Source organism: Sminthopsis crassicaudata, chromosome 2, assembly GCF_048593235.1.
Source record: "Sminthopsis crassicaudata isolate SCR6 chromosome 2, ASM4859323v1, whole genome shotgun sequence".
In the NCBI taxonomy this organism is placed as follows: domain Eukaryota; kingdom Metazoa; phylum Chordata; class Mammalia; order Dasyuromorphia; family Dasyuridae; genus Sminthopsis; species Sminthopsis crassicaudata.
In genome coordinates, this window is record NC_133618.1 from 550,113,048 (window position 1) to 550,136,807 (window position 23,760).

The following is a 23,760-nucleotide window of genomic DNA, read 5'->3' on the forward strand; positions in this document are numbered from 1 at the left end:
TCTACTAAGAGCTACTGAAGTTACTGACCTCCAGCATACTTTAACTTATACACTCATCCACATTATTGTGAACACATCACTTTTACTATTTATACAATAAGTTTCCTCTTAAAATTAGTAAATTTTTGGGCAAGGATATTATAAGTTGGCAAAAGGATTAATTAGAACAATTTAGAGCTGCATTGAAAATAGTACTATACAGATTTCTTTTAATAGTTATCAGGGAGGTGCATTGAGAGACCATAAAGTATTTTTCATTTGCAAAATATTTAAAGAATGTTTACTATAAAAAAGCTTAAGGACTACTAAGTCAATTCAATTGAAGTGAATCATAGTAAGATTTATGTGGAATTTTTCTATTATTTAAAAAACAACTCCTTAAGAACTACATAATTCATTGATGTTATTGGTGAAAAGCAATAAATTTAAGAAAAATTTGAGATAGAGGTGTGGCACAGTGGATAGAGTACTAGTCCAGAAGTCAGAAGCATCTGAGTTTAAATCCAGATACTTAGAAGCTAAGTGATCCTTAACAAGTCACTTAATCCCATTGCCTGGCAAAAAAAGCAAAACAAAACAAACAATCCTCAAGATAATTCAATTCTACTCTGTAATATGTGATAGAAATTTCCTCCAAGTTCATTTGATATTTTAATTGATGGACCTGTTTGAGTATTTTGTACATAAGTATTCATTTGTGTTATTTACACACAGGCCACCCTAATTTACTCCTTTGCCATTTATGGAATTTCAAATTAGCAATGCCTTTTTCAATACAGTAATTGTATTGGACATTATTTCCTGAAGTAAAATCACATGCAAGAGCACTGAACATAAAATAATTGGGAAAACCTGGAAAAAAACCAAACTACATGCAAACAAATTCTCATGCAACATTTCTGTCCCAGCTTTGTAATTAGGTGTGCAAACTGCTTTCAGGACAATTGATAAGAAGCAGAATGTGTAGTAAAGAAACCTTAGCATAGCTGTGGTTACCCTACTTTGCAAGAGTATTGTTCAAAATATCCTCAGTCCTAAAAAGGGGCAAAGTTAAAGGGAAGAACCATTAATTTCCTAATATCCAACTGAAATCCTAAAATAACCCTTTTCTTTATTTAACCAAATTTGGACAAAGCATTAGGAAGAACACTGTGGAAACAATCAGGAAAGATCCCTAGGGAATTAACTACTTGATTCCATGCTGAAGGCTTGTTTCTATCTCTGGTGTTGTGATTTTTGTATCATTTGATTAATAAATTGCTTTCAGGCCATAGGGGTTTTGGAAAAAAAAATACATACTTTATATATTTGCAAAGGTCTCCAAATGTGCTGTCATAAGCAAACGTGATTTTAACCATGTTTGCAGGCAGCATTCCTTTAAAATAAATGTATACTCTGTGAAAGATTTTTTAATTTTTGCAAAAGCTGAACACATTTTTAAAAGCTGTATCAAAATCCAGTTAAACTACTAGTGTGTGTGTTTTGAAAGGGTGTGGTTTTTCCTGTCCCTGAATTGTTTGAAAATTTTTTCCACAAAGCCTAATTTACTTCTCTTATGTCCTGAACATAGCAAGTAAATGGTGCCTTAAATAGCATGAAAATAAAAAATTATCCTCATACTTACTGTTATTTTAACTCAACTAAAATCACGAAAAGGTCAAAGGAATGTAATGAATACCTAAGAGATTTAAAATCTTTGTTCTCTAATTCCTTTTAAGGCAAATTCCACCAAACACAAAAAGCTAGAATCCGGAAAGCTTAAACTCTGCATACTGAATTACTCCCTTACCTTTCTTCCCACATTATTTCTTAGTATTCCTGTAGTCTTTTTTTCTTCTTCCTAAAAGCTCTATTTTGTTTTGCTTAGGCATCTTTCCCTGCTGAAATTTTGCCATCCCTCAAAAGGGATGTTCACATTTTCTCCACTAGGAATTCTAGTGGAAACAACAAACTTATTAAAATATAAACACGTAGATCTATCCTATAGCTAGAGAGATAAGAAGGAAGAAGCTGATTTGGCCTAGTACAAAATATAGTTAAACCACTTTTAGGAAGGTCTGAAGGCTGGAGAAAAACCATATATACAATACTAAACCTACCTTTGCCTCCTAATGCTTCTACTACAACAGAAGGCCTGCCCATTCAGAAGGGATCCGTTTTCGAGATCCCAGGGAATACAGAAATCCTGGAGTACTGTAGTCTCTCTGGATACCCCTCTTCCTATTCCCCTCACAGACAATGGAGGCCGAAAGAACAGGCCACAAGGACATTCCTCCCCTACTTTCAGTGTTTCCTCCCTTTCTAACCCAAGCAATTAACATGGAAATGCTTGTGTCCTCCCCTTTCTCCCAGTGGGGGAGGTGCATGAATTAGGATGGGCTGAACTCCAGGAGTGGAGATTGGGAACCCTGGGATGAAATGGAGCTAGCGGAGCCTGGACTCCTCCCAAAGCCATTTGCCAGGAATGCCTTCCTCAGGTATTCAAGGGGTTCTAGATCCTCACACAATTTAAAAAAAAAAAAAAAAAAAAAAAAAGCAGCATAGGGTTTAGGTGAAAGTATGTTAGAAATCATCTAGTCCAATTTTCTTATTTTATAGTTGAGGAAACTGAGGCACAGAAAGGATGTGGGTCTTGCCCTAGGGGTATCTGGGAGGCACAGTATATAAATCCCTGGACCTAGAGTCGAGAAAAAGCTGAATTTAATTATAACCTTAGATGCTGATTAGATGTGTGACCCTGAGCAAGTCACAAGTCTGCCTCAATTTCCCCATCTGTAAGAAGGTGATAACAATTGAACTCAGCTCCCAGATTTCTTAAGAGAATCAAATGAAATAATAATTGTCAAGTACTTAGCACAGTGCCAGGCACATGTCAGTTACTAACTATTGTTACCTGCCCAATTTAATACCCTTAGCCCTCTGGCTCTAAAACAAGCACTTTTTCTTTTTTCTTTTTTTTTGGGGGGGGGTTGGCCTTGTGCATGATGAAAATTTGAAACTAAGAATCAAGTGGTCTCAATTTTGAAATTGTCCTTTTAGAAAGCAGAACAAGGAGCTCCCTAACTGGGCTCTAAGAATAGACTATATGGAAAGTGTGTTATGGCAGAATAAAAAAACCATTATTACTTCTATTGTTAAAACACATGCAAAAGAAACTGGTCTTATACTTTGAGCCAAACTAAATCTTAGTTGTTAGTAGTCAGTCAGTAAGGTATTTAGCATTTATTATTATTATTAGCACCATGCTAAGTACAAAGAGAGGCAAAAGACAATCCTGCTTTCTCCAAGAGCTCACAGTCTTATAGAAGGAGACAGCATGCAAATTCCTTCGTGCAAACAAACTATATAGAGGATAAATTGGAGCTAATCTCAAGAGGGCAGACATAAGCAATAAGGAGGATTGGGAAAGGCTTCTGGTAGAATAGGGGATTTTAGACAGGACTTGAAAGAAAACCAGGAGACAGAAATGAAGAAAAAACAGTATTCCAAGAATGGGGGATGGCTAGTAAAAATTTCTGGAGTAGAGGGATAGAGACTCTTGGACTTGGAACAGCAAGGAGGCCGGTGTTACTGAGTCTCAGAATACAAGGATAAGAACAAGTTAGAAGTCTGGAAAGGTGGGATGGCCAGTGGGGAGACAGATTATGAAAGGCTTTGAATGACAGAGGATTTATTTGATTTTGTAGGTAATAGAGAGTTCCTGGGGTTTATTGAGTGGGAAGGTGACAGTCACATTCCCATTTTAGGAAAACACTTTGACATAGTGGAGGATGGACTGGAGCAGCATTACCTGTACCCAGTACCCAGTAGCAGGCTATTACAATAATCCAGGCATAAAGTAATGAAGGCCTACACTAGGGCAATGACAGCATCAGAAAACAAGAAATGTTACAAAGGCATAATTGACAGGATTTGGCGCTAGATTAGAGTGAGGAATTGAGGGTGACACTTAGATTGCAAGCCTACCTGGGTAACTGGAGTGATAGAGATATCCTTTGCAGTAAGAAGGAGATTAGGAAAAGAAGGTTTCGGAGAAAGAGGGAGAATAAGTATGATTTTGGACCCATGTAGCTTAAGATATCTATGAAATATTCAGTTCAAGACTGATAGACAACGGAAGAAAAAGATTGAATACCAATAAAGAAGTTAGGCTGAACAAACAGACCTGAGAATCATCTGCATAGAGATTGTAGCTGATTCCCTGGGAGCTGATGACATCACCATGTTAAATAGACTGAAGTAAAAGAGAAAAGGCCTATGGCAGAGCCTGAGAGCCACCCAGGATTGGCAGCAACAGTGGTCAGACAAGTCAAAGAACCTGGAGAATGTAGTATTATGAAAACCTAGAGAAAAGTAACTAGAATGATTATAATAGGTAGGATTTACATAACACTTTAGAGTGCATAAAGCACTTTACATATATTCTCATTTGATTTAAAGTATTATTTGAACTCAGATCTTTTTTTACTACAGTTCTAGTCTATCCATTGCACTATCTGACTGCACTACCAGATAAGAGAGTGATGGACAATATCAAAGGCTGCAGAGAGATCAAAAAGGATGAGGGGTGAAAAAGGGCATCGGATTTAGAAGTTAAGATATCCTTGTTAACTTGGAAGAGAGCAGTTTCAGTTAAATGACAAAGTCAGAAACCAGACTGATGAGTTAAGAAGGGAAAAAGAAGAAGGAAACAGTGGGACTTATCATAAAAAGGCCTTTGGTATGGGACTGGACCTAATGGGGACAGCTGGCACTAGTAAAGGTTTTTTGAGGATAGAGGAGACATGGGTATATTTGTATGCAGGAAGGAAGCAGCCAGTGGAAAGGGAGAGACTGAACATGAGTGAGAAAGTGGAGATGGTAGAGAGCCAGCATTCAAGTCAGATGGATTCAACTTGAGTCTTTGACCACAAAAAATAGTGATTGTAGGACAAGTTGTATAACTGCTCCTAGTTTGACTGAGACCTTAAGTTGCAGAGAAGTTATAGATTTGCATTTGAAAAGGCACTGTCTTCCATGAAAGTTCCCTATAACTGGGGAATCAGGGACCTGGGTTTTTTTTTGTTGTTGTTGTTATTGTTTTTGTTTTGTTTTGTTTTGTTTTTAGTAGCTTAATAAAAGAAACAGAGCTGTATGGTAGTGAATGAATGAGGCATTCTAATCAGAACCCTCCTCCCATCTTCCACTCTTCACAACTTAGTCTCATTCATTGCACATTTCTTTCCTCAAAAGAAAGAAAACAACAGCATGATAAAGTAGAAAGTACATGGGATTTGGAATCAGAGAAACTGTATTTAGTTTCCACCTCTGACAATAGCTATGTGACTTGGAGTAAATTACTTGGCCTCTCAGGGCCTCAGAGCTGAAAGGTATCTCAGAAATCATTTCAACAAACCCCTCATTTAACAGATGAAGGAATCAAGTTTTCTAGTCTTTTATAATTCATTACAGGGTTTTTCTCTTTGTGAAATGTGGATTTTGAAAAAAAAAAATTTAACTTCCCTTTTTCTCTACAATTCTGTTCTCATGTCTCATCAAGATCTGTAGCTTCCATCAAGGCTCACTTCAAAAGCAATCTCCAAGAATAGAACTTTCTGAACCCCATACACTTATTATTTTTAATCTCTACTTATCTGTTTACTAATTATTTCCCCTACAATAGAGTAAAAAATCATTGAAAGAATTTTTGTATCATCAGCATCTAGTACAATGCTTAGCACATAGTAGGCATTCAGTAATTGCTTGTTAAATTAAGTTGAATTGAATTGAGATAGGAGAGGCTTATATTCCTGAAGGCTCTTCCAGCAGAGGAAAAGTTCTACTAGGTCCTACTTGAAAGTAAAAAATCTTTAAGTATTGTTACTTGAAAAGCATCATAGCTAACTTCTAAGAGGCTCACCACTATTGGAAGGTGGAGCAACAGATGATGAATTTGGACATGGCCATTCAAGAAACCATTTACTAAAGTATGATGGTTGCAATCAGACCTTTTGATATAACTTTTCTTTAAATTATATAAATATCTGAATAAGCATTTTCTTTTTTTTTTGTCCAAATTTGTAATCCACAGAAGAAACAGTTTGGCTTAATGGAAATGGCATTAGATTTGGATGCCCTGAATTCTTGCTGAAGTAAGTCATTTGCAAGGGTTTGCATTTTTGAATTCAGGTTCTGACTTCAAATCTGGTGGATTTTCTATTTCACATAAATTCTACTATAATACAGTGAAATAGAAGACATGGCTTGAGGTCAAAAAGGTAAAAAATAATTCATATGAAAATCATGATCTAATTAAATAAACAAAATGCAAATCCTGTATTCCACATCTTTCTTTGATTTTTTAAACAGTTCAACATTTATAGTGTTTCCTCTATGTAGAACAGTGTGCTGGGTGCTAAGGAAAATAACATGAATTATGTATTTCATTTGTATTCTAGATATACAGCTATATAAGAAACTAGGCCACATTCCAGTTTAATTTCATAATTAATTGTGCCTAACCCTAACAACAACCAGAGTAAAAGCTCAAGAATGAAATGTGATTGAAGGATGCATCCTTCAGCTGGTGTTAAAACAGCTGTGCCTAATTCTAGAATGCAAATTAGAACTGTGCACCCAAAGTCACTATATTATGTATACTCTTTGATGTAGCAATACCACTACTAAGTGTGTGTATGTGTGTGTGTGTGTATATATATATATATATATATATATATATATGTCTGAAGACACTGAAGAAAAAAGGAAAAAGGCACATGTGTACAAAAATATTTATACCAGTCATTTTTATTGTCATCTTAAAGAAATGGAAACAAAGAGGGAAGTGACCGTTGATTGAGGAATGAATGAACAAATTATGGTATATGAATATAATGGAATATTGTTATGTATGTGAAATTACAGAAGAGCTCATTTCAAAAAACTTGAGATTTGTATGAGGCAAAATAAAATAAACAGCATTAGGAGAACAATTTGTATAATAACAACACTAAAGAAAAACCATTTTGAAAGACTTAAAAACTCTAATCAATCCAGTGACTAATCATGATTCCAAGGGACTAACTATCCACCTCCTGACAAAGAAGTAATGATCTCAAAGGGAAGAATGAGATAGTTTTGAATGTAGTAAATATGTAGATGTTTTACTTAACTTTGCTTACTTGTTCCAAGGATTATATCTTTCTTTTCTTTTCTTTTTTTTTTTGAGAGAAGGAACAAAAAAGAGATAATAAGGTTGAAAAAAATAAGTCAAGAAAGAAAGAAGGGTCATTGAAGCATTTTTTTTTTTTAATGCACAGAAGATAACAGACAAAAATTCTTAAGGAAACACAGGCAAGTCAGTTTTGAAAGTCACTTCTTTAATTTACTGAACTTTTTTTTTAAAGCAAGTTATACATAATAAAAATTTTAGTTTTCACATATGATTCTTGTTTTTGTTCTGCTTTATATATTTATTTTTCTCTTTCTGGTATTTATTAAATTGAGAATTTTAAAAAATAAGATTTTTTTTTAAAAGCTGTGGTTAGGCTATTGCAAACTCAAGACTTGCCACATTTCTTAGTTCTGATGAAGATGAAATCTGACTTGAGAGTCACTGAAAATCTTCTTCCCCCTAGCCAGCCACAAATGTCTTCTCTAAAGCCTGCCAAAAGTAGCTAAAATATCCTCTCTTAGTTGCTTTTCTATATGTCAGTCTATGCAATCTTCCACTTAAAAATGCAAATTTATTTAAAAGAGTTAACATACTAATATTTTAGCATAAATTAGTTTATCAAATCAACAACTCCATTCCCTAGTCTCCAGTTTATCTGTAAAATAAGACAGTAGGGGATGGTCAGTGTAGGAATTTATGTTGCTCAATTGCTTATCTGTTATAACAGTATATTGTGATTTTATTTTTGTTTTGTTTCTTTCCAATTTGGAAGAGCAGGGCTAGAGAAAGAATGGACCAAAAAAAAAAAAACCAAAACCCCCAGAAAATAAAGGAACAGTTTTGGTTTTTTTGGTTTGGTTTTTTTTTTTTTGGGGGGGGAACAAAAGAAAACAGAAAAAAATCATTGACAAGGAGGAAAGTTTTGAAATGTTGAATTTATTGGATATTTAAAAGTTAAAGTAAGTTGTAAATAATAGCAGATTCTCAGTTCCATATGCAATTCTTTTTTCTATTCTGTGATTTTTTGAATTTGAATGCTCAATTTATTTGGTACTGGTTAAGCTCAGATTTTTTTTTTTTTTTTTTTTTTAATGGGAGCAGCTAAATGGCACAGCAGGTAGAGCAACAGACCTGAAGTCGAGATTCTGAGTTCAAATCTGACTTATGACACACTTAGTAACTGGGTGACCTGGGGAAAGAAAGAAAGAAGGATGGAAAGAAGGAAAAAAGAAGTTAAGAAAGAAAGAAAGAAAGAAATAAGCCTAAAAAGTAAAATGATGGAAAAGGTCAGATTAAATAACCTTCAAGATTTCTTCCAACTAATATTCCACTAATCATACCCTTTGCTCTGTCTCTCAAAATATAACTCAAATCTAACTCTTCTATAAAACCTTCCCTGATTACTTTAGCTTGAAATTATTTCTATTTATCCTGTATTTCTACTCTTATTATCTGTACAATTCATTTGTCAATAAATTATGTATACACTTTAACATCTCAAATATTGCCTTTTTCAACTCTTGCTTGAATCTTTTATTATATTTTAATTTTTCATATGTATGTTTTGTCTCCTTGATGAGAGGGAGAGAAGCAAGTCTTATACTTTGTTCTCTAATTTTGGTTAATGCTGTTCTGTACATAATAGGCTATCAAGTATTGCTGATTTATTGATTAATTGATATGATGTTAAGGCTCTAAGGGAATGAGATTGAAGGAAGGTGATATTTTAATGAAGAAAAAGGGGGAAATGATGCATTCATTACTCAAATTTTTAAGTTTAAAAAGGACAATACTACAGAGAAATGGCATAATAGGGGACATAGTCAAAGGAGAGCATGAAGCCAATGGGTGATTGAGGAAAAAAGACCACTGAAAGGAAAAATAAGGACAATGGAAATAGAAATGGAGAAGCCTCAGAAAACTGTGTGTACTTTATAATCTTCCCTAGGGACAGCCCAGGACAACCACAAAACATTAGACCCAAAGATCTTTTGAACTACCATTCAAATTAAAGTCAAATTTAGCTTTTGTCTTTTTTTTTTTTTTAACTCGTTTATATGAAGTTCCAAAAGCACAACACTTTCTTTATTGGTATTTCTACTAGCAACTGAAATCACCTAGCTAATTAAAAGCTCCAACAAGCCATGACCTTTTTGTTCACAGGTATACGAATAAGTGTCCATTATTCAAAGAGCAACAAAGCACCAGTAGTTCAATACACAGAAAAGAAACTTGCTGAAAGCCAACTGTTGGTAGTACATTCTCTGCTTTCTCAGTGCAAGAATAGCTCTGCTCTATTTATTTATTTATTTATTTGCTTATTTATTTATTTATTTATTTATTTTATTTTTTTATTTTTTTGTAGGCCACTCCCCATGTCCTGTAAAATGAGAACACAGTGAACCAGGGCATCAAACTGTCTAAACAATAATGAAGTTTTCAATATTATAAAATGTGTGCAACATGAATTTTATGTGTATTGTTGAGAGCAGATAAATGGGAAATGAATTCTTTATGCTGTTTTAATTTTTATATAAGTGCTATTTCCAAAAGAAATTTCCAGATTTTAAAATATGAACACAAGCAGCTGTTATTGGTAAGCTGTAGAATCAAAATGAAGTCCATAAACCTTCTCAAATCACTTTATAATCAGTGAGTATTTTTTCCAAAAAGTTATTAAATATACTTGTTTCAGGATTAAGAAAATCAAGGGCTGAAATATTTTCTGTATTATAACTCAACCTTTTTTTGCATACTGGTTTTTATTTTATTCTGTTAAGGGATTTTTTTTTCCCCACCATGGAAAACTATCATGCTTCCTAGCAAATTCTTTCTAATTTCGCAGATAGTTACTGTACTTTCAACAGATACATTTCTAGGAACACCTAAACCATTTATAAGAAAATAGAGATGTAACTATCTTTTAGGAGGATACATAAAAGAAAATTAGAAGGTCATATTTTACTTTATCTGATTTTTTAAAAGAAACAAAATACTTTTGTGGATAATATTATTTTAATTCTAAAAACATATGCAAAATACAATGGTTCATATGTAAGAACTATAGAATCATATAAAAAGGACCAAGAAAATATATGAGGAAGCACTGACTAGTGTCAAAGAATTGGGGTTTAAATGTTCCTTCTGTCACACTTCTGAAATTTGGCCAACCCAAATAACTTTATAGACCTCAGTTTTCTGATCTACAAATGAATAAATTGGGCTAGATTCTTTTGAAGTTCCTTCCAGCTCCAAGTTCCTGATCTATAGTTTTATATACATTATATTACCTGGTAAGGAGCAATATTACAAAAATAAACAATTACTAGATTATTGAATATCTATAAAAAAAAATCAATGAACAAATGGAAGTACAGAAATCACGACCCTTAAAAATTTAACATACAATTCACAACAAATATAGATTCAAATCTCATTTATTCATCTAAAAATCAGCCTTCTAGAATCCTCAGACTTTGGAATAGCACTCTACTGGGCAATTATTGATGCCCCCAAATTATCATTGTCAACACAAAAAACAGTTTTTTAGCACTCTACAAGAATAAAAACTGCTTCATGGGGCTGAAGACTAAAAGATGACAACCAATGCACTATAATTAGTCAAATGACAGCATCAAATAAAAGGAAAACTGATATATTGGCAATATGCATATAATTTTTTAAACATAAGAAATAGGAGAGAGAAAAAGCAATAAAAGTAAAGATAAGAGGAGGGTGGGGAAAAAAAAAGCAGAGGTTAGAGGCTTTGGAGATGGTGGGCATGGTGATAATGATGGTATCCATGTAAATGATGACAACGGTGATTAGAATCCATGACAGAGTTGGTATGCATTAGATAGCAAAGAAGCAAGCTGGCAAGATGAAACCAGTTAGCTCTGCCTCTGGACAGAGTGGATATTTCAGACAGCCCTCTGTACCTTAATATTATGGGGCCTTCAAACATAAAATAGTTCTACTTTTCATGAGGGTTAGAGCAGAGAAGGTAGAGAATAGCAATAGCTACCTTCATGTAGTACTGTTGAAAGCACAAGTCACACCTCTTTTCGCATCATGAGTCATTCTCCTTCTTTACCCTCCCACATGTGGCCCTTCTTCTTGCCAAAGCAAATCCCTCTCCATGGACTCCTGATCATGTCCCATCTCATCTTCTTTGGTTAACTTCTCCACTATTATTCCTATTCTCTCTCAAATATCTGGTGGCTCTTTTCCTATTACATACAAACCTGCCTAGCCCTCCTCTCCCCACCCCCACCATGCTTAAAAAACCCTCACTTAATCTGATTACCCCTACTAACTATATCTCTACTTCTTTTCTTGACTAAACATATTGAAAAAGCCATCTATACTTGGTGCCTCCATTTCCTCTCATTTCACTCAATTTAAAATTCTTTTCTTTGGCTTCCCATTTCATCATTCAACTGAAACGGCTCTCCCCAAGGTTAACAATGATCTTTGAATTTTCAAATCAAATTGCTTTTTTCTCTGTTCTCATTTTTTTTTTTAATCTCTTTCCCATCTTTGAATTGTCACTCTCCCTCTCTTTCCAGCTAAATTTTTGTGAAACTAATTTCTCCTGGTTCTTATCCTAGTTCTATCTGTGATCATTCCTCAGTTTTCTTGACTAGATCTTCATCCAGGCTATGTTTACTAACTGAGGATATCGTCTTAGGCTCTCTTCTGTTTTTTTGTTTTGTTTTGTTTTGTTTTTCCTACACTGTATCCCTTGACGATCTTGTCAGCTCTTAAGGGTTCAGTTATCAATTCTGTGAAGATAACTAAATTTGCTGATTTAACTTCATTTCTTTCATGACCTCCAGTCTCACATCACTATTACAAGTCCCATCGGCATCTCAAACTTAATATGTATCAAAGAAATAATTTTCTTTCTCCTTAAATCCTTCTTTCTTGCCACCTTTCCTAGTACTGTCACAGGCACTACCATCTTCTCAGTCACCTAGATTTGCAACTGCATTCTTGATTCCTCACTCACTCCACATATTCAATCTTTTGCCAAAATTATCATTTCTAACATCACAGTTTTTTTTCCCTATACATTTCTTCCATCCAACCACATAGACCTTACCCTACTTCAAGCTCTGTCACCTGGACTACTATTGCAGAACCCTTATAATTGCTCTTCCTGATTCATGTCCCTACTCCAAGGCAATCTTCTGAGACTAAGCTACTAAAGATATTGCTAAAATATGACCCCATTTTCTCCCCCCAATTCAACATATACCAAAGAACAATAAATGAAAAAAGAATCCATTAAGCATTTATATGCAAAGAATTGTTCTGAACAACAGAAATACAAATAGAAAAACAAGACATTTTCTATTCTTCAGGAATTTCATCAGGGAAACAACATATTGAAAGATTTCCTAAGGCAAGTCAGAAGCAAAAGTTCCATGGTCCATCAGCAAAGAATATAGTAATACAACTTTAATGTCATTTCTCTTGATATTTGTTTCTGATGTTCGAGTATTTGATCATGTAAAGGACTTTGGGACTAAGAACTTTCTTTTTAACATGTTCAGAAGGTAAGGTTGCTGTTGAGATAGGGCTTAAGTCATCAACAGAAGCAGTTGTCAGGTTACATCTGGAGTTGTCAGGATTTGCTTGCTAAGATAATGACTATAGGGACTGAGGTAGAAACATGGATAATCATTTCAGAAGTGTGCCAAATTCACTGACTCTCTGGTTTAAATTCCCAATAGTGGGAATTGTTGAAGAAGGTGGGCTTTTTTTTCCTACAGGGATTGCTATCCTTAATAGTTTATGGGATTCAGGCTGGAAGAAGGCTACTGCTATTTTTAATAAGGGGTCTAGGGTCTAGGGCTATGGCTTGAGATGTAAGAGGAAGCAATTGTTCAGATGATTGTGATGATTTGGCTTCTCTGGTATATGCTGCTTCCTATATATGTTGTATTCTTCAGGAGAATTATGTCTAATGATTCAGGTCAATTCCAATGGATTTGTGGCAGAGAAAGCCATCTGCACCCAGGGAAAGGATTGTGAAGGCTGATTACAACATAGTATTATTACTTGTTGTTTGCTTGCTTTTTGTTTTCTATCTCATTTTTTTCCTTTTTTGATCTGATTTCATTTGAACAGCATGATAAGTGAGGAACTATATATAGAAGAATAGCACATGTTTAACATATATTAGATTACTTGCCATCTAAGGGAAGGGATGAAGGAGAAAAAAAAATGTAGAACAAACACAAGGTTTTACAAAGGTGGATGTTAAAAACTATCCATGCACATATTTTGAAAATAAAGTTTTTTTTTTTTTTAAGGAAATATGCTCCAGACAATTATCAGATGAAGAAATTGAAACTATTTCAATTTTCAATGAAAAGATGCTCTAAATCATCATTAATCAGAAAAATGAAAATTAAGATAACTCTGAGATACCTCTACATGCTAGTCAGATTGGCTTGAATGACAAGGAAAGATAATGCGGAATGCTGGAGGGGGTATGGGAAAACTGGGACACTTACACACTTTGTTGGTGGAATTGTGAATACATCCAGCTATTCTGGAGAGCAATTTGGAACTATGCTCAAAAAGTTATCCAACTGTGCATACCCTTTGACCCAGCAGTGTTACTACTGGGCTTATATCCCAAAGAGATCTTAAAGAAGGGAAAGAGATCTGTATGTGCAAGAATGTTTATGGCAGCCCTCTTTGTGGTGGCCAGAAACTGGAAACTCAGTGGATGCCCATCAATTGGAGAATGGCTGAATAAATTGTGGTATATGAATACTATAGAATATTATTGTTCTGTAAGAAATGACCAACAGGATGATTTCAGAAAGGCCTGGGAGAGACTTACATGAACTGATGCTGAGTGAAATGAGCAGAACCAGGAGATCGTTGTATACTTCAACAACAATACTATATGATGATCAATTCTGATGGATGTGGCCATTTTCAACAATGAGATGAACCAAATCAGCTCCGATAGAGCAGTAATGAACTGAACCAGCTACACCCAGCGAAAAAACTCTGGGAGATGACTATGAACCACTACATAGAATTCCAAATACCCCTATATTTGTCTGCCTGCATTTTGGATTTCCTTCACAGGCTAATTGTACACTATTTCAAAGTTTGATTCTTTTTGTACAGCAAAACAACTGTTAGGACATGTATACATATATTGTATTTAATTTATACTTTAATATATTTAACATGTATTGGTCAACCTGCCATCTGGGGTGGGGGGAAGGAGGGGGAAAATTAGAACAAAAAGTTTGGCAATTGTCAATGTTGTAAAATTACCCATGCATATATCTGGTAAATAAAAACTATTAATAAAAAAAAAGAAATATGTTCCAAATAAAATATAAATTCCTCTTTGATGTTTAAAACTCTTCACAAATTGGGCCCTTCTCAGCTTTCTGATATTTTTATACTTTATTCCATGCACACACACAAGCTACTTGCTATTTCTCAAAGAGGATGTTCCATGTCCCCACTGACAGACTTTATGGCTCTCTATTGGCATCCTTATGCCTGGAATGCTCTCTTTTGACCTCTGCCTTTTGACTTCCTTGGATTTGGCCAAGACTCAGCTTAAATATGATCTTTTTGTTTGTACATAGTTATAGATAGTCTCTAGAGAGCAGGGACTTGTCTAGCACAAAGCAAACAAATAAATGATTGTTGACAGACAAAAATTTTAAATCCTGTAGGTTTTACCATGATGTATAAACCATACAGCTTAAGAGAGCTAGATCTTTACTATAGATACGATCCTATGATATAGATTTCAGTTTTCACTGGTGAAAGGGAAGAGATAGTTGTTAAACTAGTGTTTAAAACATCACTGAAAACATTAAAAAGTTATTGTAATCTTAGAAAATAAAATGGATATCTGTAGAGAACTTTAAAAAGATGAATATAAGAAAATGTTGTTGAAATAAAATATTTCATCTACCTTATTTCATCTATCAAGCAAAGGTCACATCAGTCCTGGATTTCAAAGTATAAAGGAAGAGTTTCACAGCCATCTAAATTTCTTTATAGTTTTGTTGTTCTTAGTCATTTTATTGTGTCTACCTCTTTGTGACTCCATTGGGAGTTTTCTTGGCAAAAGTTACTGTAATAATTTGCCATTTTCTTCTCCAGCTCATTTTACAGATGAAGAAACTGAGGCAAACAGGGTTAAGTGACTTGCCCAGCGTCACACATATCTGAGGCAGCATCTGAATTCAGGTTTTCCTGGTTCCAGATTTAGTACTCTATCCACTGTGCCACCTAGCTGTCCATGTTCTGAGCTCCTCATTGCAATTCTAGATCTCAAAACTGCTTTTAATTCCAACCTACAGGATTTAAAATTTTTGTCTGTCAACAAACTTCATATCACCACACCTGATAATATTACGCAGATAGCATTGCCTAAATTTAGCAGATTATGTCTTATGGCCTGGGCACTTTCAGATCTCTCTGGTTTCTTAAGTGAGGTAGGAAAAGGGAACTGGAGTTCTTTATAAAGCACCAATTGACTCAAGCAATCAATCCATCAAAAGGATTGTATTCATGACTTATTACTAGGGAGGGAAAACATATAATAACAGTCCCTGCCCTCAAGGAACTTTCATTCTACTTTAGGTAAGGCACCACATGTAATCAATCAATCAACCTACAAGTATTTATTAAGTACCTACCATGGAAAAAGTGTTATGTCCTTACTTTCAGGTCCATGTACAATGTGAGTAGACATAAAGTGTGTACAAGGCAAATGCAAAGTAATTTTCTTGGTTTGTGGTAGAGAGAGGCACTAGCAGCTGGTAAGACCATAGCAAGGCCAACTTGAGAATAAACACAGGTTTGGAGAATACCTTTGTTTTTAAGGAATGCTCACAATGGACTCATTAGTCAAAACAGCTATCTTTATTTCCCCTTTGCTCCCTATGGGGGAAAAGGATTCTAATCTAACCTTACATCACCTTTGTTGAGTCATAGAGAAAGTTTAGATTAGGCACCCAACCAAATCAAAGCATCTAGTCTTTTGATTTTTAAAAAATGTGTGAGATCTTCTCTTTTTTGGGTTCAATATTTAGCAAAAAAGCAAAAGATTTTTTTATAATCAAATGTAGTTTGCTGAAAATTATTTTACGAATATAATTCTGACATTTTACATTCAAACAGGTAAATACTACTCAGTGTCTGAGGCAAAGTGCACAAAATACAAACTTTGATAGGTCTAAGCAATGCTTCAAGTATAAACCTAGTCATGAAGTCCCTATGAAGAAATTCATCATTTTTAGCCCCTAGTAATTCCTTATGAGCTCTTACTAAATTAAACAAATATGGTCTTCATCAGTGATAAGATTACCTACACCAACAAAATGACATACTAGAAGCATTTAAGTATTCTGAATCACATCCTAATTTATAGAATCAACTAAATAATATTAGAGGAATGTTAGGAAAATGGTAGAAAAAAAATCACTACATTAACCATTTCTTAGGTTGAACTCTGGAAATATCATTAAAACAGTTGTGTTATTTTCAGAGAGAAACAGCAGGATAAAGATAATTTTTTTAAGTTAAACTATTTGGGAGATATAGCCTTTGATGTCAATGAATTTTGGAAAATTTGGAAAATGGAAAATTATACCACCTAGGAGATTGTGTAAGTGCTTTATCTTTATGGGAAAAACAAAATTGAAATCACAGCCATTCAAGAAAGTATTGGAGCTGCTGCTAAGGTTAGAATCCATTAAGCTTATTGCCTCTTAATATCTACTTATCTGTACCTTTGACAGTATTTTCAAATCAAAATTTTATCATGATTATGAATCATAGAAAAAATGATAAACATTTTGTTTAAGAAGGCTGGGAAAAGTACAGTGAATTTTAGAAAGGTTTCCATAACAAATATTTAAAACCTAAGTTGAATCATTATTACATGGTTAAGTGGAACTCACTGGAACCTAAGTTTAGGAGGAACCAAAAATTCAAGCTAGTGGAAGTAGAGAAAAAAACATCACTCCACCTGTCCTCACCCTTCCCTCCCCCCCAGCCCAAGATGACTTTAGAAGCTCTCTCTCTGAGAGAGTCCAAAGCACACTCACTATGCACACTACAAAGATTTTTATCAATCAATGCAAAGTGAAATAAACAGAGCCAAGAAAATATATTCGATGATTAGAACAACTACAAAACAATTGACAATTAACTGTGCAAAATTACAAAGAACAAGAATGTTCCCAATGAAGAGATGAGACTTCTGCAGCAATGTGGAACACTGAATACACTTTCAAATTTTGGGGAAGTATTTATTGGTTTTGTTAATTTTTTTTTCTTTTTCTTTAGGAAATAGTTATGTTGTGTATTGATCTACCTGCCATCTGGGGGAAGGGATGGGGGCGGGGGGAGAAGGAGAAAAATTGGAACAAAAGGTTTTACAAGGGTCAATACTGAAAAATTACCCATGCATATATCTTGTAAATAAAAAGCTATAATTAAAAAAAAAAAAAGAAAATAGTTATGTTTGGATGGCTCTGAGGGAAATGGGAGAGAGAAGGGAAAAGAGAGAAATGAAGGTGATATAAAAATAAATGAAAAAATATGAAAGATATTAATGCAAACTAACTAAAAATAAGTTTGTTATAAAACAACTCTCCATAAATATTTTAAAAATAAATTTATCATTTCTTTTAGCATATAAAATTTTTTGAATTCTGTCTTTTTTATCCATTAAGAAAGCAAATTATATGATACCAATATATATGAAATTATGTAAAATAATTTTTAACATATTAGCTATGTTACCAAAGCAAGAAAAATAAAATGAAAAAATTATGCTTCAAGAGTAGAGTGTACTCTAACTCCATTACTTCTTTCTCTGGAAGTAACAGCTTTTTTCATCATGAGTCCTTTGGAATTGTCTTATGTCATTATATTAAACAGAGTAGATAAGTCTTTCACAGTTCATCATAATTACAATAGTACTATTACTTTGGACAATGTTCTCCTGACTTTATTCACTTAGCATCAGTTCATATAAGTTCTTCCAGGTTTTTCCGAATCCATCCCCCTAATCATTTCTTATATTGTTACTGTTCAGTCATTTCAGTTTTATCAGACTCTTTGTGACCCCATTTGAGGCTTTCTTGGCAAAAATACTGGAGTGATTTGCCATTTCCTTCTACAATTAATTTTACAGATAAGGAAACTGAGGGATCCTGGTTAAGTGACTTGTTCAGGATGACACAAGCAATAGCACAATGGTATTCCATATATCACAACTTGTTCAGCCATTCCCCAATTGATTGACATACCCTCAATCTCCATTTCTTTGCCACCATAAAAACACCTGCTACAAATATTTTTTGAACATGTAGGTCCTTTTCCTTTTTTTTTTTTTTCTGATTTTTCAGGAAAACAGACCTATAATTAGTATTGCTAGATAAAACAGTATTATGCACAGCTTTATAGTCTTTTGCATATAGTTTCAAAGTAACAAGTCATTTTGTAAAGGTTCTACATAATGAATTTTTTTCTTCATTAAAAAACCTAAGTGATTAGACAAATATAATGACAAAATTATTTCAGAGCAAAAAAGAACCTTAAAAATAATTTAATCCAATCTCTTGAAAAACTGCTCCTATGCTTTTATCTTTATTTGAACTCCCAAATCCACATAGCCAGTCTGATTTTCTTTTCTAAACAACATTCTTCTTGTTGCTATTTGCTGAACATTTCTCTCAGCACATTCCATCAAAAATTCAAATGTAACATTTCTAAAATGGAACCCATGCTTTCCTCCAAATTTTCTATTCCTGATGACAACATATCCAACAATCTAGTCAGACTTCAAACTTTAGAGTAATCTCAGACTCAACTCTTCCTTATCCCACAAGTTTTCTGCATTCATTCAATCACTACTCTAGTTCAGGCCCTCATCACCCCACCCTATAATTATATTGGTTTCTCTGTTCTCCAGTCTTCCCCTTCTACAAGTTATCCTTGTGGCTCCCAAAATAATTTTCCTTTGGTATAGTTTTAACTGTCACTGCACCATTCAAAAACCTTCAATTATATCCCTTGGTGAAAACAGTATTCTTTCCAAATTAGCCTATTAGTTGTTCTTTGCATTCAACATTCCATCTCCCATCTTCACACCTTTGAATAGGCAGTACCCAAGCCTGTGATACACTCTCACTTTATCTTGTTTTGTTTTTTTATAATTTTTATTTTGTTTTAAGGCTCAGCTGAGCTGCTGTTGCCTCCATTAAATCTTTTCTGAGCCCCTTCCCCCAGAGTGATTAGAGCTCTCATCCTCTTCACTATTTCTTCTACTATACTTTTTTTTTTAAATTGAATTTAATGCTATTTTTTATTATGAATTTAACAAATATAATTAATCTTTTCATATACACAGTAGAAAAGGAAAAGAGGATTATAGGTGAATATGAATCTATTATGTAAAAGTTGTCTTTTATAAAGAAATATAATATATTAGTACATACATGCATGTGTACATGTGTGTATGTGTATGTGTATAATAAATACAACATATAATTTTCAAAGCAGTTCTGCTTATCTGTTATTCTTTCTTACTTTCCTTATGTTCTTTTCAGAATATTTAAAAATATTTCAATGACTCTTTTTGGGGACAAGGAAGGGAAATCATTTTTTAAAATAATAGCTCTCTTTCTTTCTCGTTCACCTTCATTCCCCCATTGAAATTAAGAAAATAAAGCTTTTGCCTTGGACTATATTTGCATACATATTTTTTTTATCCCAAGCTATCAATAATAACAATAGCTAATAATATATAAAAAGCTTACTATGTACTAAGTATTATGTTAAGCACTTTGCAATTATTATCTCATTTGATCCTCACAAAAACTCTGAGAGATAAGCACTATTACTATCCCTACTTTATAGATGAGAAAAAATAGAATTTAAATTCATTGAGGATAAGTATAATTTCATTAGTCTTCTTATTCCCAGTTCCTTGTACATAGTAGGACTTAGTAACTATTTTTTTGGATTTAAATGAATTGAAAATAAGATATGTATCTAGATGATTTTGCAACTTAGAGTAAAGATATCTATTCCTCAAAAACTTTGAGCCTCAGTTTTTATAAGTTCCTTTCCCACTCTAAATTCTTCAAAATTGAGCTATAAGATGTAGAAAGAGCCCAGCATTGTAGGCAAGTCATTTAATTTCTCTTGACCCCAGTTGAGTTTTCTGTTAAATGGGAAGGGATGAAAGGTTAAAAATTATAGCATCTCAGGAGAGAAAAAAAATTTAAAAAATTAATAAATGATTTCCAGAATATCTATAATATAATAATACTTCCATAATATAAAATAATATTTCTATAATATAATTCCATAATATAAATTTCCATAATATAATAATCACCAAATTATTTGACATAGATTAAAAAGATAGAAAAACAGAACTGTGGAAAAGACTAGATAAAAAAGACTCAGACAGAGATGAATACAGTAACCCAGGTTTTGATAAAACAAAACAAAACAAAATCAAGAACATAAACTGCTATGGAAAAGATTCCCTAGTTAACAAAAAATGCTAAAGAAACTGGAAAGTCATTTGGCAGAACAGAGAATAAGACCAACCTCTTGTACCATATATCATAGTATTATATAATATGTAACAAATGGACTTATAATGCAAATGTAAAAGGTTACAACTTAAAAAAAAAAATTAGAGGAGAAAGGAGACACTTTGCAGAACTATAGTTGGGGGAGTGGGGAATCCAAAACCAGAGAAGAAACAGCAGAAATCACAGATTAGACTTATCATTTATTTGGGAAGAGTTTTAGGATTATACAAGAAAAGTTACAAAATTATCATATTCTTTGATAATGACTAATGGCAGAAAATGAAGTGAAATTAAGAAACCTCTTGATGAAGGTGAAAGAAAAGAGTGTAAAAGCTGATTTGAAACTTAACATAAAAGATAAAATAAAGTCTTGGTCCCATCATTTCCTGACAGATGAAGGGAGAATAAATGGACAAAGTCAGATTTTATATAATTGGGCTCAAAGGTCAGTGGAGATCACTGCAGCCATAAATTTCAAAGACACTTATTCCTTGAAAGGAAAGCTATAGCAAATCTGGATAGCATCTAAAAAGCATAGATATGGGGGCAGCCAGGTGGTGTAGTGGATAACACACCAGCTCTGAATTCAGGAGTACCTGAGGACCTGAGTTCAAATATGACCTCAGGCATTTAATACTTCCTACCTGTGTGATCCTGGGCAAGTCACTTAACCCTAAATGCTTCAGCAAAAATAAGCACGCGCTCCCTCCCCTCCCCTCCCCTCCCCTCCTTCCCTGATGGAGAAATTTTCTTACCAAGAGCTCCTTACCCAGAAGAAATTATAAATTGCATTGGTATCATTTTAATATATAATGAACGTCAGAATGTTATTGTGCTACTAGAAAGAAAATCGTGGAAAGACTTGTTGAATTGGGGAAAACAACGTACACAATGTCTACAATAAAGGAAATGGAAATAATGCTAACTGGCAGCTGAACTCAAATGAAATGATGAATCTTGATCTCAGTGGACAGAATGTAAAACATATTTTCCTCCTCTTGGTAGAGAAGGGGGAGATTGCAGATGCAAAATGTTGTGTATCACATCAGATGTGGTTGATAAATCAATTGTTCTTGCTTACTGTTTTCTTTGACATAAAAGGTAACAGGGGCAGCTAAGTAGTACATTGGTTAGAGCAAGCACCAGTCCTAGAATCAGGAAGACCTGAGTTTTAATCTGGCCTCAGACAATTACTAATTATGTAACTTGGATAAATCACTTAGCCTCAATTGCCTTCTCTCTCCTCTCTCTCCAATTGAAAAAAAAAATTATCTATTGGAAAATGACTTTAGGTGTCAGTAAAACTTAGAAAAAAACATTCTGTCTCTTCTAACCTTCATCATATTTTTAAATGATATCAATGAGATTTATAATTTCATCTGGATAAGGAGCTTTTGGTAAAAAACAAACAAACAAACCCAAAACCTTTCTCCATCAAGGCAGATTAGTAATTTCTCTGCAATTTAGCAAATTGTTTGGGAGTATTGAGTAGTTAAATGAATTGCCTAAGATCTTATAAGATTTATACCAAGTCTTTTTGACTCCCAGGCCAGCTCTTCACCTCCTCTACCCTGAAGCCACTTTTAATCATTATGTTCAGCCTACTTTCTTCATGTTATTTTCTTCTTCTATTAATTTGATTATGTTATGAATTTGTGTGTTTTATTTACTATGTAATTGTTACTACATATTATAAAAAATGCACAAATTTTTTCAATATAACATATTCTTTAAAGGTCTTAGAAATATGTCTAAATTCCATACCAAGAAACCCCCAGAAATATAAAAAGAAAACTAAGCTTAATTTATAAAGAATGTTGTTCAATCAAAACAACCTTTGAAATATTTAGAATATGTGGAAGTGAAGCATTTCAGACTATCGTCTGAAAAATATTTATTAAGTACCCACCTAGAAATAGAGATTTGCTTGATAAGATGCAAAGCAAGTTAAATAGGAGTATTGTAGTTACTCTTAACATTTATAGATGAATAATGACATTTGCTATTTTCAATTAATCATTGACAAACCACATAATGCTTAGTTTATAAGATTAGTAATAAGTATGCCATTAACAATGGCTCTTTCATAAAAATTTTTAATCTTAAAATTACAGATGTTAATGCTTTTGTTTCTTTATTTAGATTTTTACAATGGCATTCCGATGCTAAAATGTTAGGTGAGACTGATATTTCTGACAAGCAAACAGAATATGAAGAGTTTTTGTTTTGTTTAATTTTTTCCAGCAATTCTAGTCAAAGAGATACATTCTACTTTGATTCTATCAAACAGAAGTGAGACTTTATCTCAACCTCAAAATGAGAAATTTCAAAGATTCTGAAAGATATCCTTAGGAAAATTAGTTTACTCACTGCGGGTCTGGGACATTTTGGCTATGTGCCTCTGATAAGAAAACATTGAAAACAATGAAAATTTCAACCAGTAAACTTAAACATTCAAATACTTTACTAGAATTTTCATTTCTCTTCCATTCCAAGCAAATGTCGAGAGCATAAAATATTTGGGAATCCATGTACCAAAGAAAAGTCAGGAATTATATGAACAAAACTACAAGGCACTTGCCACAAAAATAAAGTCAGATTTAAATAATTGGAAAGACATCCAGTGCTCGTGGATAGGCAGAGCGAATATAATAAAGATGACAATACTCCCCAAACTAATCTATTTATTTAGTGCTATACCAACCAGATTCCCAAAAGAACTATTTTAGTGACCTAGAAAAAATAACAACAAAGTTTATATGGAAGAATAAAAGGTCGAGAATTTCAAGGGAATTAATGAAAAAAAAAGTTAGATGAAGGTGGTCTAGGTGTACCTGATCTAAAGCTATATTATATAGCAGCAGTCACCAAAACCATTTGGTACTGGCTAAGAAATAGACCGGTCAATCAGTGGAACAGATTAGGTACAAAGGACAAAAAAAGGGTAAACTATAGCAATATAGTGTTTGATAAACCCAAAGATACCAA

The 23,760-nt window shown here is 33.6% G+C and overlaps 1 protein-coding gene across 7 annotated transcripts in view; it reads right to left on the bottom strand.

Moving 5' to 3' along the window:
* Nucleotides 1-23,760, bottom strand: part of TJP1 (tight junction protein 1) — a 336,975-nt gene that overhangs the window by 134,656 nt on the left and 178,559 nt on the right. The window contains exon 1 of one of the 7 annotated variants that reach the window (XM_074294994.1): nucleotides 2,100-2,252. The exons of the other annotated variants lie outside the window; for them this stretch is intronic. The gene's annotated coding sequence lies outside the window, so the exon portion shown is untranslated. Of the gene's footprint in view, nucleotides 1-2,099; nucleotides 2,253-23,760 lie in introns of those variants that run through there. 7 annotated transcript variants of the gene reach the window in all.